This window comes from Anolis carolinensis, unplaced genomic scaffold, assembly GCF_035594765.1.
Source record: "Anolis carolinensis isolate JA03-04 unplaced genomic scaffold, rAnoCar3.1.pri scaffold_9, whole genome shotgun sequence".
NCBI lineage: Eukaryota > Metazoa > Chordata > Lepidosauria > Squamata > Dactyloidae > Anolis > Anolis carolinensis.
This window is the reverse complement of record NW_026943820.1, coordinates 15,834,142-15,851,474: the sequence shown is the minus strand read 5'-3', so window position 1 is coordinate 15,851,474 and position 17,333 is coordinate 15,834,142. Positions and strand designations below refer to the sequence as shown.

The window sequence follows — 17,333 nt, the reverse complement described above, 5'->3', positions numbered from 1 at the left end:
CTGAAATTTGTCTTTCCTTCTGTTCTCTCTTATCAGCAGGCATAAGGATTTCTCAGCAGTTTACATTCACCCTTCTCTCTCCCTTTCTGCTGAACGCTCAGTTTTCAGCTGGTATTTTTCCCTTTAAGGCCCTCTCTCATCCTTGCAGGTCATCAAGCCCTTCTCTTGAACCCTTTCCTGACTTTCATCTCCTCAACTGCCTATCGAAAACCCCTGTTGTGCTGCTGTTTTAACTAACAAAGAGTTTCAGCTTTCTTTTCAACTCCTCCAATTTTACCCCTCCCTTCTGTCTTAACCTTCTTTGGCTTCCTACTAAAATTCCATCCTCTTCAACGGAATTTGGAAAACTAGACATTACATCAAATTGAGAGACCTGGAATTTATTTATTTATTTCCATCATTTCTATCCCGCCCTTCTCACCTGAAGGGACTCAGGGCGGCTCACAATCTGGCAAAATTAAATGCCAATATACAATACATTGACAAGGGATTACCCATTTAGGGAGAATCGCCGGGAATTTTGTTAAGATCATTATACATTCAAATTATACTCAAAAATATGATGGGGAAGAAAATATCCCTACAGTTCCTTTGGTTACCATATCCTTTGGATTGTCCGCTTCTCCAAATTTGGGGATCCACATAAAAATATGCACAATAAGGACAGCTGAATACAAGCATGTGCTTTTTAAAAGGAAAATATGCTTAAATGTGTACAGTTAGTGGGAACTGCATATGGAAATACATGGCAAAATTCTTGCATTAAAATCACTAAATGGTGCATTGGGGAATGGGGAAAATTCCTATATAGGAAGATAGACATTTGCTTTACATCAAGTCGGATCATTGGTTCACTTAGCCCAGCATTGCCTTCTCTTAATTTGTAGTGGGTCTTTAGACTAGGCTGAGATCTTTATTTGGCTTGTTATCATAGATTCTTTTACCTGGAGATGTTTGGAACTTGGACACAGGCATATGACCAGAGCTATAAGAATCTCAGACTCAAATGTCAGTGTAATATACACCCAGGATTGAGTTTTCCGAGTTCTACCCTGTTGTACCAACATGAAACCTCTATCCCAATGAGAAAGACATTATTCTCATAGAACTGAAAGTTGTAGCAGACATGGACATGAAAGCAAATAATTTTTTTTCTAGCAAGCACAAATATTTGCATAACAGCAGTTTGTGAGAGTGTACACCTGATTATTACTGCTCAGAGTATAACAATCATTCAGCAGTTGCCTGGATCCATAGTTATAGCAATATCTCTCTCCCTTCCTCAGATCTATTAGTTTGCAAAAGCAAAAAAAAAAAACACAGTCTGTTCAGATATTAAGAGTAAATAAGTGATGCACAGGGACTTAATAATAATATTGCGAAGCACTTCTGCAGCACTTTATATATCCAGAGTGCTGTACAAACATTAATTAATTAATCCTTACAACAACCGCCCAAGTACGTAAGTATATTTTCCATATTAGCACCAAATCCACCACTCGCGTAAGTGGAAACTCTGCTGGCTTCAACAGTGGTTTGCCCATTGACGCCACCAACCGTTGCTTTGGCCCTTGAACGCAGAAATGATTAAGGGCCCAAGGACACACACTGAGTTCGGAGTACACTTCAAGGGTTCTTGACTCCTGCTGTGCCAATTCATGCGACTCGTCTAGGACACCAGCAGAAACAAACTGCTACATTCTAAAGCATGGCCAACGGGGAAAACTGGGGAAAGTCTGCATACAATTGAACGGTAATGTATAGCATCATTAAGGACCAGGCATCTCTCTCTCACACACAATTTTTTATAGATGTTATTCTGTTTGCACACTGCTGGGTGACACTATAAGAATCTGTGTGAATTTGAAAATGATTTTGTTTTACATTTTGGGTCCACAATCAAAAAACAAAGGTGTCACTATCTTAGATATCTATGCTGGTATATTTCAGATAAAGGATTCTCAACTTGCATTTTTTTAATGCTCCATCTGCAATTACTGATAAAACATGGTTCCTTTCATTCAGAGTTTGCAACATCAGTAAATGAGATAGTCAGTCTTGTAATTTTTTGAGTGATATGGAAGTTTGATACACAGTGTTTGATTCTAATACCCTGTTTATTCAGACATATCTTATGCTGCTGTTCTTCATGATTAATTTGAGCCCATTGACCCCTATTACTGGTTTAAACATATCATGCTTTCGGTGTGTATAGCACCTTAGAGTTACACAAGCAAAACTGACCAGGACCTGCCCTCAAGCAACATGCACTGTAAGGCAGACAATGGGAGAAACAAGGGAGTGGGAAATGCTGACACCTGCCTTTACAGGAAAGTGCATCTTCAGAACATTTCTATTTTTGCTCTCAATAAACTGGAAGACAAAACATGTACGAAAAGTGAAAAACAGATACTCGATTATACAGCTATGCAAAGCGATCTCCCTCAGATGACACATGGAGGAACCTTAGGAAATTGCCTTGTACAACACTCAAACTACTTGTCCACTTAGCTCAGTGCTACTGACGTTAAAACCAAGGTCTCACAGAATGAACTTGACTATCACAGGCTACCTGTATGTTTCAAATAAAGGCACTAAGGGCTAAATCTGCCACCTTCCACATATCAAGTACATGCTTGATATGCCCAAAATATGGGTTTACGGATACCAAATCCCCAAACCTTACCCCTTCAAGGATGCTAAGACTTTTTCCAAAGCCTGCTTAATAAATGGAAAGTGCTGAATAAAATGATGAGGCCCATTACTCACGAGAAAAGATGAGGTGTCTATTTGACAGATGTGTCTAGTACAGAAAAGGAAGACTTCTTATTCCCAAATAAAGAATGTCTGTCTTAATGTATTAAGGGAGGGCAATATTCTTACTGCACACTTGCAGTAAGAACAACATTTTTCCTGGTATAATTTCTTATGTTTGGTGTCTTAATACTTAATGGTGTTAATAAGGAAGGACATACAAGATGGGAGTGCATGCTACAGTTTGCTTCTGCCTAACTTGCATGGGAAGGGACTCTCTCCTTTTTTTCAAGCTATGAGTGCATTCAATGCCAACTCCCCTTGCATTTCGAACTCATATTCTAGCAATGCTGAGGGCAAGGAGGAAAGTTGATGGAGCAGATGAAGACCAGGACATAGTGAAGGCAGCTGAAATTGTGAGATGACATAGAACTGCTTGAAGGTACGGAGCCACTTTGGGAAGTTCTGTACACCTCTCAAGCATTCATTTGCTGTAGAATTTGGTCTTAGGAAAACAGATTTCTACAGAACGGTTCCATGTTACACTGTTCAGAGCGTAATGCAGGAGTGTGTAACACACAAGTCTCAGTTTCCTTTCATGTATCCCTCAGATTCATTTCAGAAGTTCCCTGCAAGCTAATACCTCTAGCACAAAGAGGAGGGAGAATCAGATAATATTAGGAGAGGGAAAACAGAGGGATGGAGGGGCTCCTAATAGTATGTTTGGCCCTAGACCTTTCTTATGCAGATCCTATTAGTATCTAAATAATTACACTCACTGTATAAAAATGATGCTTTAAAATATATCTTTGTTCCCTGATGCAAAACTATATGAAGTCAAAGGGCATTATAACCGAATTGATAGTTTTGCTACAAAGGTTGTATCTTGCAGGTTTCTAAATCGCTTGGTGTTGCATTTGGATTTGAAAATCCAGTACTCCTATTCCCAGGTCAAATTGAAGTCACACTTTGTCTGGAATTCTGTTTCCAACAGCAGCAAGCCAAATATCAATGGAAAGTTTCAAACAAGCCGTAATGGTAATGGTTATCCCCTCTGGTTTGTTCCTGGTGTCTAGCATTCACTGTCTTTGCTCATAGGGCTTGATTTACTTCATACTACAGTGATGCTCTCTACTTTTGCTCCCCACTCAATGTAGCTGTGAAAGGAAATTTCCTTCCTTCTCACAATCTTGCAGAGCTCTTAATTTAATCCATATATCTCTTAGCAACCCAAACCTCTGTCTTGAGTTTATTTCATATATCTGTGCCTGACTTTAAAAAGAAAAGAAAATGCCAAACATAAAATACCACCCTCAAAGAATCAAAGTACTCAGGAACTAAATCCCATCATTGCCGTATACCTGCAGGTTGTCTGATGAATCAGACATCCCATATTCACCCATCTCTAATGATGATTATTATGCATCAACAGCTGTCTATAGTTGAGTGACTGTGGTTCTAATTGATCTCATTATCTCTCCCTCTATAACATAAGTATGTTCTCACTCAGAAGGGCTACAGTTCCTAGGCCTTGTCAAGTAGGGTTTGGTGCACAACTATTGAATTATATGATTGGTTACTTGGGTTTTTTTCTTTTCTTTTTGCAGCCGATCAAAATGTATAAGACAAAACATCTTGTGATATCTCATTCACAATCTAGCATAATGTATCCTTTGATTCCCTGATTTCATTGCTAATATTTTCAGGGATTACTGCATTGATTAATAACAACAACAACAACAACAACAACAAAATACTAATAATAGAAAAACATTGAGGTATTTAAAAGATTTTGTTCTGTAACATTTGACTTATAGAATCATAGAGTTTGAAGAGACCTCATGGCCCATCCAGTCCAACCCACTGCCAAGAAGCAGGAAAATCACATTCAAAGCACCCCTGACAGATGGCCATCCAGCCTCTGCTTAAAGGCCTCCAAAGAAGGAACTCCCACTGTACTTCGGGGCAAAGTTCCACTGCTGAACAGCTCTAACAGTTAGGAAGTTCTTCCTAATGCTCAGGTAGAATCTCCTTTCCTATAGCTTGAAACCATTATTCCGTGTCTCCAGGGCAGCAGAAAACATACTTGCTCCCTCCTCCTTATGACTTCCCCTCACATATTTATAAATGGCCATCAAGTATAAATTGCGGTGCCCAGAATTGAACACTTATTTATGTACAATCTTTTCTGCCTTATCAGACTCGAATCCAGGTTTCACTATAGTAACATAACATGTCTTGGAGGTCTCCTGTTCATTAGCATCACCCATGTAGCCAAGCCACATTGAGAACAAACAAAAAAACTGCTCCAACAACTATGACACCCAAATATGGATTCACTAACAATGCCTTAAAATGTATATTTGGTGCTGTGTTGACTTCCCCATACTATGGTAACAATCCAGAGCGATTCAGTGCCCTGCTTGCAGAACTCCATTCCTTGGTACAGCTGCCTGGATTTTAAGGTGGGCTTGGGATTCATTTGGGGCATCACAGATGGCTTTGATGCCATGATCCTAAATGGGAACACTAAAAAGTTATGAGATCATAAGCATATGACACCATAACTATCTGACAGGATGCAATCCATAATTTAAAACCTTCAATATAGGCAGATAAAATAAATTGAAATGGATGGCATCGGGAAGAGTGAATACCCCTGTGGGGTTTACTTTGCTGTCTGTGCCCCTGTTCAGAAGATGCCACCTCCCTTTCTGTCCCTGTGAGAATTAGAAAATTTGGTTTGTTGTAGAAGCAAGGATTAGTAATAAGGCTTCTTTGGAGACCCCTTTTCCCCATGATAATAACTCTTCCAGGAATTGATTTCCATTCCGAGGGGGAGATTCCTCTCACTTCCTGTTGTCTCACCACTGTTCTTAACTGGGAGTCATTTGTATGTCAGATGTTTTTAACTCAGGGATAGCCTGTACTTTCATTTTTAAGAAGATTAACCTTGCTCATTTTGTGCGCCTACCATGAAGTATATGCAACATGGGGTTTCATAGAAATCAATTTAGCTATTGGTCTCCAAAACACAAAGAAGGCAATGCATGACATTGACCTAGGATTCCATTCATTTCATTGTTGATCAGCACTAGAGTATTGTTGCTAGTGGAAATAAACATTTCCTAGTTCCAGATGGAGCTGAATCATATATAAATATTATAGTATAGATAAATGCATAAGCTAATTACGGTAGAAGAATGGAAAAGAGTTCCTTCAGTTTGTTCCTTGTTCATAAATATCCCCATGTTGCCGTGGAGGGGAAAGATACAACATGAAATACCCATGACTTTAAAATTATGCTCATGCGAACCCTCTCCCTTCCTCCTAAAAAAATATACACCCCATGAACTCTTCTGCTCATTTGTAGGCAGCAACAGATATATTTTTAACATAAAACACTATATTTAATTGGTTATGGATCTCTGTTCTTTTAGCACTACTGGAAATCACACAAAAACACATTAGTACAGAGCAATTAGTGAAAAGGCAGTAAACAACGGAGGCACTATTAAGCTGTGGGTGATTAAATAGTATTACTTCTTTTATTTTTTATGATATTAGACTTAAAGATGAAGTCGATTTTCACCATATATTCCCATTAGCATTAATAGGCAATATGAGTAGCAGGTGACTGAAACTTCTCTTTAAGCCAGAATTAATTTTGAATGCCTAGAGTTTATAGTATGCAATCCTTTTTTCTGCTTTGTTTTTCCACCATTCTTCCTTTTTAATTTTATTTTATGGAAGATCTTTTCTTTCTTTTTTTAAAACTGAACATCGGTTTGTTTCTTCCGCCAATACATCTGAATATTTTAATAGTAATATCATTTGAATTGATGTGGCATGTTGTTTCTTTCAGAAAATAACAACCTTGACTGTAGAAGTATAAAACAGAAGAGAATCGTCCCCCAACTGCATCTCTCCCTCCTCTCTTCATACCTTTTGACAATGAGTACTCTCTTATTTTTGTATTTTCCAAGCTGCGTTCTTTGTCTGATATACTACTGGGTATGTTACATATTATTGCATCTGTTAAAATTATATTGTGGCTCTTAAAAAGCATGATCCTAGAGAGGTAAACATGAAGTTGTCTCCGTTAGAAATAGCCTTTTAAAAAAGGAGCTGGTTTTCAGACCTAAAAGAATTGTGCAGCAGTACAGCTCATTCTTTCTTGCTATTTTGAGTATACATTGCCTTTTCACATTTCAACTGTATTTCATGAAACGGGGATCAAAAGACAGATAGTTTGGAATTAATGCAAGCTGAAAAGCAGTACCTGCTCCAGAAAAAAAGAGGGAGAGAAAAGACACAGGATTTTGACTCAAGGAGAAAGGAAGCCTCTTGTGACACACCTTTTTGAAAAAAGGCTCAGCCTCACCCTCCCAGTCAGTCGCTCTGGACTCTCTGCTTGTTTATAGATCACCCTCATGGTCTGGCACATCTTTTTCTAGGCATCTGATTAAGTTAACAATGCACTGCTATTTGCATGCAGATTTGCCAACCCTTTCTCTACAGCTGCTCCCAAAGACTTGGGCTCTCTCTGTAATGTGATAGCACAGCAGTCAGTAAATGCAATCTTTGTCAAACCCAGGTGTGCTCTTGATTTGGTTCTCATTCGTTCCAAGCTATTTTTTTCTCCTCTCCCTCTCTCTCCCTTCTGAAGCTTTTGTAAGACTCTATTATAGTAGAGCCACATCTGGAGTGAAAAAAAATCCTTCTATTAATTGCATACTTTTAAAACTATGAAATTCGGAGAGAGAGGGAGGGAGGGAAAGAGACAGAATGTCATCAGGATTGTTGACGGATTTTCCACTCTCTAAAAACAGGGTGCTTTTCTTTTCATTTTCTCACAATATTAAAGGTTGACCTAAAAATCAGAGTACTTGTAAGTGCTTCCATAGACTCGATATCAGATAAAATCTTTAGACAGAAATCATTCATTGTGTTCCTTCAACAGGAGCAGAAAATGGTGATCAAGAATCTAATTATCAGACTAAAAAGTCCAGGTTTACATAAAACAAAGATGAGTTTAGGCGTCATCCACAAAAATTTTAGTCCTTGTTTCCAAATGGACATACGTCTAGCCACAATAGCCAAGCAATCCATTTCTTCTGTGATATCCACAAAGAACAGAACCAGATTTGATCACCACAGTGACTCAAATGCTATATTTTATTTGTACTAGGAGGGCAATTTTTCAATATCACATTTGACATAGATTAGCGCAGAAATATGAGCTAAGCTGTCAATCTTATCGCCTGAGTGTGGATAAAGGAGGTATTCACTTAAGAGCACCACCAAGTTATTTTTTGAGGGGGAAAAATACTCCTTCTGCCTTCCTTCTGGAATTCCTGAAGATCATCACTGCGAGGTGATAAGTGGAGGTGGCACACATCGCTAACAACTGCCTATCTGTTGTGAAAATTTATCCTCAGAAGAAAAAAATACATTATCAAATTCTATTTCCAATTTACAACAACAGAATCTAACTTTTCTGAATATAAACATTTGTTTCTGTATTTCTCAGGTATAAATGGGAAGACCGAGCTCACGTTTCGCTAACTGGCTAAAAACAGCTCAATGCAAGTTTATTGTTGGTTTTCTATAATATACACCCAACTTCTTAATTCACTGCACATTTCTGATATTTGATTATATTTGCTGCACTTTACTGAGTCCTAGCCATATTGCTATATTAATAAGCAACTTTCTAGTAACCTTACATGGTTGATCTCTTAATAAATCCCCTGAGGATCATTAAATTTGTTAAAGGTTTGTATCTTAGCGTCAAATCAAGATCCATACTAGGTGCACAAATTTGTATAGGAGTACAGAACTTTAAACTCCTCTTTGAACTTCTTCCTCATTCATTTCAAGAGAGGAAGCAGATCGGATTTAGATCCCACTAGAATGGCCAAGCAGAATGTGTGTGAATTCCATATACGTAATCCATAAAAAATTAAACAGAAGGAAGACCAAGTATCTGGAAACTTGGTTGGATGGTACAACATGGTATCCTGTAGACATTTTTTAAAATACTTTCCTTCAATGGGGTCTGTGGATTCTGTTTTCTCAATGTCTTCTAATACTGAAAAGCTTGGGCACCTGACAGCAAACACAAGTTAATTTATCTCAGCCATTTCCTCCCACTTTAAATCTGGTGCTTGATCATAAAAGGATGCTCAGATGCGATCATAAGAGAGTTTGCCACTCTTGTTCAATTCCTTCAAATCCAGGAGATATGAACGTATCTCCAGGTTCATGGAGTCACCAGAACTCCATTGCAGTTGCAAGAGCAAAACAAACAAAAAAGCCCAAAAAACCCGAGAACATTTCTTCCCCTTTTTGCAACAGCAAAGAAGCACACATTATAATATGGAGGTGAGAAACAATACAAGGGCAAGGAAAAGGTATCTCACTCCTATTCCTAACAATCCTACACTCTTTGAAAGCCCTGTATGGTACTGGATTATAAGCACAGAACTGCCAACAGGCAGTATTTTCTCAGGTACCCATCAACCCTCCTGGAAAAGAGATACTTTGCTTCAATTAACCAGGCTCTAGTGTAGCCGTGGGCAAACTTTGGCTCTCCAGGTATTTTGGATTTCAGCTCCCACAATTCCTAACAGCCAATAAGCTGGTTGGGATTTCTGGGAGTTGAAGTCTAAAACACCTGGGAGGCTGAAGTTATGAATATTTCTACCGTCATTTGAAAATTTTTGGTTCCTGGTTTGAAAGTGTTATTTTGCTATTTAATTGTGCATCACTTACTTTGAAAGTAGTTATCTTCCAGACACTTCGTTTTTGTGGGTGCCACAAATTGGTTGAGACTCGATGATGAGATATTCATTGAAAAACTAGAGCAAAATGTGCTATAACAGGATGTACCACAAAAAACCATAGTTTTGCAGTTCAATAAACTTTTTCTATTTTGTATGATAGAACCAATTAAGAAATGACATTTATAACCCAGGAACAAAAACCATGTTACGTAGTGTAACCACAGGAAATAAGAAACAGTCCAGTAAGCAGACCTTAAGAGACTGGCTTATTGCACTCATCACTAAGACTATCATGGGCACAATCTGGGAGCAGCTGGAATGACAAAAGTTCCCAAAGGACAAGGTCTATGTCTGGTCACAACTGGTTTAAACATGTGCACAGCACCATCACTGCCTTGATGACATGGGACATAAACCCTTCTTGAACCATGGATCTTTCTGAATGTGGACAAGGGTTTTCCTTCTGTTTTGACAACCCACCCAATATTTCAAGGTTAAAGAGAAGGGAAACACCCACAGAAATGACCTGACAGAAACACCTGCAGAAATGGACAGAAGAAAAAAAGCTAGCCCCTGGGAGTTCTGATAACACTGTGTAACATAATTTTTGCTCCTGGGTTATAAATGTTATTTCCTAATTGGTTCAATCATAAAAACATGGGAACAGTTTAATAAATTGCGAAAACTTTGTTTTTGCGGGAGGGACATCCTGAAGCACATTTTACAATAGTTTTTCAATGAATATCTCATCGAGTCTCAACCAATTTAATATAGTTTGTGGCAGGCACAAAAATGAGGTATCTGGAGTATAAACAACTACTTTCAAAATAAAGATGGCATAATTAAACAGGAAATAACACTTTCAAACCAGGAACAGAAAATTTTTCAAATTTTGTTACATATTGTAATTGTGCTATTTTGTATGATATAAACAATTAAGAAATGACATTTATAACACAGGAACAAAAACCATGCTACATAGTTTACATGTAAAAGTGCCAGCCCATTCTTTTGGCCCAATTTCGAGCCCCCAGCAATGGTCAGCAGTGAAGCCTATCAGTGAGACGAGCGCTACCTAAATGGGATGCCAAGAAGAAAAGTATGAATGGGGTAGGAAATACACTTTCAAACCAAGAACAGGAAAGAAAATTAAATTTTATTACATAGTGTAAGAAACTCCTCCAGGTATTTGGATAAATGTGTGCATTCAGCACAGGATTTTTCAATTTATTGGGTAATTTAGAAACATTAGGACAGTGGAAGGCTATATAAGGTCTTTATCCAAGTTGAACACGTATGACTTTGAATCCAGCCACCTGTGGCATGCTTGATCCGTTTGCCTTTCTTGAGACTGTAGTACAAATTTCAGGCTTTATCCAATTTCACCCTTGAACATGAAAGTGCCTTTGCCACTCATCTGAACTATTCCTAAAAGGAAAATCACATAAAGTATGAAAAAGATAGCTGTCTGTAAATGTCATTGTAGGCTAATAATAAAAAGGGGAAACAATCAAAAGAGATAGGATAGATGATGCTTCTCAACTAGGTAGTTTAGTGGGGATGGTTTGACTTTTGGCCTCGACACATATGCCAATGGCAAGACGAACTCCAGGGACTAACAAAAAGAATGTGTGTTCACAGCTGTACAGTGCACCAATACAGATTACATGTTTTCAGGGTTGCGGCCACAACAGAATGCTAATTAACATACTGGAGTGATGAGAACGGCTGTAAGGGCCTTATTGTTCCATTATTTCATGCAGCCCAGCTGCCTTTGTTTATATCACTTATCCTCTCGTGCCACAGGTTTTCACTCCAAAAATACTATCCCAATACAATGTTAATATTTAAAAAACAAAGAGGTGGCAGATTGTCATTTCTGTGTCAGTCTCAAACTGCGGAACTGTTAAGCTGTTCAGGGTTCGGTATTTAGAAATAATTTAACAGCCATATTCCGACACTGCCTGCATTCTAACATAATGGCTGACTATGTGAACCAAGCAAATGCATAACTATCCTGACATCACTTATGAGATTTAGATTGGTCAGTTAATGGAAGTCTTTACCAAAATCAATACCATAACAGCTTCTTGAAATGAATGTCGGGGTTTTTTTAAACACAGAGCGTTGTGAACAATAAGTACAGAAATATACTACCTTTGTATACAACACAAAGAGACTGGAATTTGAAATTAAAAAGCAATTACACAGCTTTTGGGGACCCTCTTTTTCTTTCTTTCTTTTACAAAGTAATGTACAGTTGGTTGTTAAAAATAAACACATAAAAAAGAGCAATTCAGAATATTAATGTGCTGCTATATTATTATTCTTTTTTCCCCTCTGGCGAAATGGAAAAAACCCACAAGATTTGGCTTCCTATTCTGGTTAAGAACAAATATTGATGGCCAGCACAGTAATGGATAAAACATTGCCGCGTGGATTTTCACATTGCAGATTGACTATCCTTTATATCAGAATCCAAAATCTGAAATGCTTCATCCACATCGATGGCTGAGATAGACAATTTTGCTTTCTGATGTCTCAATTTGCACAAACTTTATTTTGTGTACAAAATGATCAAAAAATATTGCATATGCTATTATCTTCAGGCAATGTGATGATTCAGGTATATGAAGCATCAACAAATTTCATGTTTAGACTTGGGTCCCATCTCCAAGATATCTTATTAAGTACAGTATATGCAAATATTTTAATTTTTTAAAAAAGCTCTGAAATTCAAAATACTTCTGATCCCAAGCATTTTAGAAAAAGGATCCTCAATCATTTTTGTCACCTTTATCGAGGGTGGAAACCAAATTGAAAATGAACCAAATGCAACAAATATAAATATTACCAGCTAGGATGTATCATGTTGTACCGTCCTTCATATAGGTGTTAAAACATGAGGAACCTCTTAGAAATAAAAGGTGGCATATGCTCATTCAACATTAATATGGTTGAATACACATGATTTAAAGTAAGAACTCAGACCCTAGTCATGGATAGATGAGTCTATGCATTCTGGTTTCTCCCACAATCATTTCTTTAAATCCTGAATTAAATAAAATGGTACATGTCAACTATTTTGTGTGTGAGGGGGAGGGGAATTAAGCAAAATAATGACCCACCTGCTACTTGCAACCCATTGTGTCAAATACAGCTCTGAAAGTCAAAGTGTCCAAATCTGGGAGAAAGTGCCAATTAATCCTCTGTTGTCCCACTTTTCAGCTCTTTAAAATGTCCCAGTTTCTCTCTCTTCCTTCCTCTTTTCCCTCTTGTACTGGGCTTATGTGAACTGGTGCAAACTGGGTTCAAATTGCAAATGTAATTTGCACTCATTTAAATCAGCATTGGGGAGAGAGGAGTGAAAGGCATAGAATCTGGCCCTTCTCCATTTAATTAGACAAATGCTAAAGTCTCCTGAATCAAACATGTTCTTCCTCGTTACGAATTTCTGCTATCTTGACCAACTCTGAAGCTTCACATGTCCTCATGTATGACATGGCATGGAAAGATCAGTAGACAAGCAAACAAAATTGCCCAAGATCCAATAATTATCGCAAAATAAAAAGTGAATCATAATTTGAGAAATCATTTAACTGAGGGCTGATGGATTAGTTTAGAATAAGCATTCGTCTTTCCTCTCTGCTCACACAATTCACTAATCAGTGGCATGTGCTAATGGTAAAGTACATTAAAATCCTCCAGTGGCATGAATTGCGAAAGCTGCTTTAGGAAAGAAAAAAAAACAGGTTTAACTAGGAATCCCAGATATATGTGAAAAGACTTGAAGTATCTGTCTTAAGAAAAGCAGTAATGAGCTGATTTAACGTCTCGGCCATCTCTACAGTATCGCATCACGAACATGCCACAGGTATGTAGCAAAGCAATATGCCCTGGCTTCCCAGCTATGGCCATTCCCCCTACTGTGGACACGGCAACATAGATTGGCTTAATTGGATCCAGGAGCTAGCTAAATTGCCCAGCTGCTTTGTGTTTCAGGCCCCCAACAAGTTTATATACCAATAATAATAAAATTACTTTATTTTATAGCTACTCAACCTATTACAGAGGTTTTCTTCTCTTAAGCTACAATTCTACAGCCACTTAACTGGGGGCAAGTCCCACCGAAGCTAAAGGTATTTCTCTCCAAGTGGGCATATATTTCTGAGTAGATTATACATATATTAATACGCGTTAACAGACTTTTAATACATTTCATGAACATTGTTTCAGTTGGCGGAACACCAGTCCTGGCTCCTGTGCACATATACTTACATACCAAGGAAAAAGAATATAGGTCAATAATAGCAAGTTTCATTTACATTTCCAAGATTTAAAAAAATAGCTGTTACCTGCTTATGCATGTTTAAATGGCCCTTAAATGCTATTGGATAAGCTTCAGAGGGGCAAGGAGTGGCTCCCTCAGGAGCCTGCTGTGAAAATACGATAAGCACTATATTTACAAAGAACTCTATCTCACATTGGTTGCAGAGTCTGGAGAAGGGTCGAGTGTCCCATAACATCAAGGCTTCTTGGGTTCAATATCACTATCCTATCTGGTAAAACGGATGAAATTCCTGAATCAGCCCATCCCACAATGTGCAATCATGACCTTTGCGCCTCTTGGATGAGAAGATCTGGCAAAGATGGATTGATCAAATGGATCCAAACTGTGGCCAATGTTCAGGTACTTGGAAATAGAGAAGACATGGGGAGAAGAAACGCACTATATTCCCTTCCTTCCTTATTCTCTTCTCATGAAGACCAGCCTTCTGAGAATGAGACCCTACCTAGTACCATAACAAAAACAACAACAGCAATAGACCCAGCAGCTGATGAAAGGCTTTCCTACTGTCCCAACACTGGCCTTTGAGGGGAAGATGAGTAGACCCTATTTGCTAGACTTCATCCCCCACTGCCAACCCCTTGTCCTTCTGTGTCATCTCTTATTTAGTTTTAAAACTGAGGACAAGGAACAGTCAAATGAACAGTTTGCAAACCACTATCAGAGCCTTTTAGATTGAAGAGTGGGGTAAAAATACTCCAAACGGGCATAAAGGGTGTTTTTTCACTCCCACATGAACGGCAAAAGAAGGGGTGGAATTCATGTGATCACTGCCTTTCTTCCATGCGCTTTTACCTTACACAGATGGGGTTCATGTCTATACAAGCCTGCCCAAGGTCTCAGGATGGATCTACACTGTCCTATATCCCAGGATCTGATCCCAGGTTATCTGCTTTGAACTGGATTATATGAGTCTCTACTACCATAAAATCTGAAATAAACAGATAATCTGGGATCAGATCCTGGGATATAAGGCAGTGTCGATGCAGCCTCTGAGAGGTCTTTCAGAGAGGTCTTCCTTTTCAACCCGCCACCATTTCAGGTGAGGACAGGGGAGAGATCCTTCTCAGTGGCTGTTCCAGCGATGGCATTCTCTTCCAGTTTGTCCCCTCAGTGCTATTTCTCTACCAAGAGACCTTCTTATCTATATATATAAAAGAGTGATGGAATCCTGCCACCGGGCAAAACAACAAAACTGAACACCCCCCAACCTTGAAATTTCACAACACAATCCATCAACCAGGCCTCGAGGTTGAAACCACAAAATATCACGTCATGAACCTCCACAGGGCCTAAAAAACCCCAAAACCCGGAGATATTCAGTGCAATTCCAATGGGCCACAGCAATGCATGGCAGGGCACAGCTAGTTTATTTATAAGACCTTCTTATTTAGCCTGTCTTTCAGCAATTTCTTTAATCATACAGTGGAATAGTGTTGATAATGTTTTTATCTTTTGTGTTTTATGTACTTTTTACCCGGGTTTTGACTATTTGCTTCTAATATTACTGTGGTTTAATAGTTGTCCCTCCATCCCATCCCCACAATTTATATACAGGCCACCTCCAAGTTACAAATATCTGACTTACAAACAACTCAAAGCTAAGAACGGAGCTGTTATAACAGGAAATGAGCGGAATCTGCCCCTCAGAAGGAAGGGAAATCCACTCCTGGAAGAGTTATTATCATGGGGAAAAGGGATCTCCACTGAAGCTTTATCTTCAATCCTTGTTTCCACAACAAGCCACATTTTCCAAAATCCAATTCTCACAGGGACAGAGAGTGAAGGGAAATCTTCTGAACAGAAGCACAGACAGAAAAGCAAACATCACAGGGGCCCATCTCTATGCCATCCAGTGTGTGTGTGTGTGTGTGTGTGTGTGTGTGTGTGTGTGGCTGGAGTTACACTTAAAAGATGTACCTGTTCTGACTTAGGAATGTGATTTTCCTGCTTGATGGCAGGGGGTTGGGCTGGATGGCCCACAAGGTCTCTTCCAACTCTATGATTCTATGAACACTTAGAAACCATTGCCCATATTCACTATGACTGCAATAATAAACAAACAAAATAATGTATAAAATATGTCAACAAATGGAGAAGTACTGTGTTCAACAATAGTAAGCTTCTCTGGGTGTTTCTGTGAAAATACTTGCAAGCTGCTTTTCAGTTTGAATTTGAAAATCTCTGCCTTGTAAACTTTAATCACTGATAAACATTTTACTATATTAGTTTTCACTGTGGCTCAATGCCTCAGTATCCCAGTTTAAAAATTGCTTCCATAACTCATCTATCTGAACACAACAGGACACTGTATTTATTTCTGATTTTTAATCATCAGATGAAAATATTATTTACTCCTGATTTGCACGCTGGATTGACATGTAACATTCTAAGAAAATCCTGAATACTACAGCCTTACTTAGTTTACTAGGATAAACTAATATGTAATCTTGTTTCCCAGTCTCCTTATAGAATTGGGAGCATCCTGCTGTGAAGAGGAATGCTGTCTATACTTGCAATGTGAACAAGAAACTTAGCAAAGCAGAGCTTCTTGCTAACTTTGTGAGAGTTGAAGTCATCCCTCTTTTATGTAGCTTTGAAAGCACAGGTGTCTTCTTTGAGTCAGGACTTGGCAAAGGCTCTGCTAATTTTGTGGCTGATAATAAATCCACTGTTTTTTCTTACAAGGAAAAAATCACAATCAAATTTATGGCAATAATATAATTTAAAAATATATATCATGCATTTATCATACATTCCTAACACAGCTGCTAAAAAAACACAGGTGGTAGCCTTAGACCTCCAAAGACATAGGGGATTCCACATTTTCTGAGAATGGGAGAGTTCTGCATGTTCAATGGGAATCTCCACTGGATGAATTGGACACTATGATACACAAAAGAAAAGGAAAAAAGCTTCAGGTGTGCATCACAAGCACCCAAATCTTTGGTTCATGCTCTATAGCTACAAATATAGAACATTTCTGAATAAGAAAGCTACTTGCTACAAAGAACTACATCCTTTATCTCAACACATACATATGCACATGCACATATATGGATGTACAGATTGATGCATCATCACATCAACATAAAGCTAAATAACTGACATGCACCATTTGGAAACAAAGTTGTTCCAAGCCCTTTTCCCTTTAAACTGATAGAGCTGGACTGCACAAAAATGCACAGCAATAAACTGATTATGTCTCTAATCAATGGATATTTGTATAAGTGCCAGACATAAGGCATAAGTGACTCCATGTGTTAATCACAAGGCAGGCATTTGTTTCAGCTTGCCTGCTTGTTTCAACTACAGACAGAGAATGTGTTCTCACTTCAGTGTAAGACATCCTAAATGGACTCAAGTAGACATTTAATAAATAAATATTCAAAAGACAATTCAGAACTTAATGTACATGTCATATTGTGTACACAAAGGCCAAT

The 17,333-nt window shown here is 38.4% G+C and overlaps 1 protein-coding gene across 8 annotated transcripts in view; it reads right to left on the bottom strand.

Moving 5' to 3' along the window:
• Window positions 1-17,333, bottom strand: part of znf536 (zinc finger protein 536) — a 486,877-nt gene that overhangs the window by 297,502 nt on the left and 172,042 nt on the right. Inside the window, exon 1 of one of the 8 annotated variants that reach the window (XM_062961830.1) lies at window positions 7,113-9,635. The exons of the other annotated variants lie outside the window; for them this stretch is intronic. The gene's annotated coding sequence lies outside the window, so the exon portion shown is untranslated. Of the gene's footprint in view, window positions 1-7,112; window positions 9,636-17,333 lie in introns of those variants that run through there. 8 annotated transcript variants of the gene reach the window in all.